This window comes from Jaculus jaculus, chromosome 2 (genome assembly GCF_020740685.1).
Source record: "Jaculus jaculus isolate mJacJac1 chromosome 2, mJacJac1.mat.Y.cur, whole genome shotgun sequence".
Lineage (NCBI taxonomy): Eukaryota > Metazoa > Chordata > Mammalia > Rodentia > Dipodidae > Jaculus > Jaculus jaculus.
In genome coordinates this window covers 110,022,048-110,023,872 of record NC_059103.1, presented here as the reverse complement: position 1 = coordinate 110,023,872, position 1,825 = coordinate 110,022,048, and the positions used below count along the sequence as shown (strand labels likewise).

At 35.7% G+C, this 1,825-nt stretch overlaps 1 non-coding gene across 1 annotated transcript; it reads left to right on the top strand.

Annotated features, from left to right (window-relative positions):
* The first annotated feature begins 1,199 nt into the window (after nt 1–1,199).
* On the top strand, nt 1,200–1,390 carry LOC123458883. The gene has a single exon (XR_006635834.1). It is a non-coding gene; the product is annotated as a U2 spliceosomal RNA (small nuclear RNA).
* The last annotated feature ends 435 nt before the right edge of the window (nt 1,391–1,825 follow it).

The window sequence follows — 1,825 nt, the reverse complement described above, 5'->3', positions numbered from 1 at the left end:
CCACAGAAAATCCCACCTGTGATACAGATCCGCTAAGGTAAGACAAGTGATGCAGACTTCTAGGCAAACCATTTAAAGACTATTTAGTCAGATTTTCAAGACACAAGAACTGCAGGATTTCTTTTTGTACTTCTTTTCCTCCTTTTACTTTCAGTTGGCGCCATTGTGTGGAATTGCAACATAGCAACAGGGCAACTGAAGCCTCTTGGCCAGGGCTACCTTCTGGCATTGGCTGAAGGCCCGTAGGTCCCTGTGCGAATCCCAACAGCCCGTTCAGGCATTGGCAAAGACCTCCTATCTAGCTTCTCTTCCTACCAACCAACCTGGTTATGCAACAGCCAGTAAATGCCCTTAGGATGGATCCCAGATTCTTAAAGCTGTGGACAGGCTTGTGTCAAGCCCACTGGGGAATCCCCCGTGCTGGTTCTTCGACCGGGAACATTGTCCTCTGGTCTTGCTGTTTCTTCTCTTTCCTTTCTATCATGAGACAGAACCTAAGTAAGCATAAATTGTTGAAGGGCTTAAAACTTCTCTCAAGACACAAGGAACAAGGGTTAAGAAAAAAGTTTAGCAAAGATTAAAAAGGGGCTAATTACCATAGTAAAAGATATTTTAAAAGCACAAGGAATTGAGATTGCTTCAAGTTCTTTAAGCAAATTTTTAATTTTATCAGGAGGATGTGTTCTTTTTATGTGTGTGTGTATGTGTTTATGTGTGCTCATTGTGCTTGCTAGTTGTGTCGTGTTTATGACTGTTTGTGACTCAAGAGATGAGACAGATACAGATGATACCCCTTTCTCTTCTAGAGAACCATTTCAAGGAAATGAAAGACCTAAACATAGAAATTAAAAAGGAAAAGTTAAATGTGCCAGATATTTGTTCTAGGTCAACTTCACCTTACATAGAGGATTATTAAAAACAATAAAACTTCCTCTAAAGAGTTAACTTATAATTTGTCAGATATTTTTTTAAAAAAAGATTGTAATGTCCTGTTACTTAAAAGGAGGAGGCAACTGACCGGAGTTCTGTGCCAGCCCGCCTCAAGATAACAACACAATTTGCCTTAGTTACTTCTAATAAAATCATTTCCAAGTGTGTTATTGGTATTAATGACATAAAATTGTATTAAGACTACTTTCTTGTTAGTAATAGGATTAATCAATTTGGTGTAATTTTTTAATAGCTTTATAATAAAGATAATCACTTCTTGGACTTTTGGCTAAGATCAAGTGTAGTATCTGTTCTTATCAGTTTAATATATGATACATCCTCTATCTGAGGACAATATATTAAATGAATTTTTGGAGCTCGGAGTTGGAATAGGAGCTTGCTCTGTCCACTCCAGGCATCGACCTGGTATTGCAGTACCTCTAGGAATGGTGCACCCACTCGGGGGAATTAAAAAAAAAAAGAGAGAGAGAGAAAGATAATTAATGATGGGGTGAGATAAATTGATTGAAGGAACTGGGAAGGAATTTTTCAATGATTACTTGTTAAAAATGCCTTTTGAGTGCTACTTAGATCAGAATGTTCAAGTAATAATAATAAATGAATGTGTGAGGATGTAAAAAAAAATTCAAGCGAAACCTAAACACCATGCCTAAAGTTAAAGGTTTTTAAACTGTTTACAAACTTTAAGAAACAAAAAAATAATAATAATTTTCAGGCTAAAATATGTTGGGATAGCTTGCTTAAGTTTTATCAAATTTAAGTCATGGGTAAAACATAAAATTGTTTTATGTTTATAAAAATTTCTGTGGTACATAAAATCAATAGCTATCAAGTTTAAGCCAAAATCATTGGTTGTCAAATATATTTTTTCTTT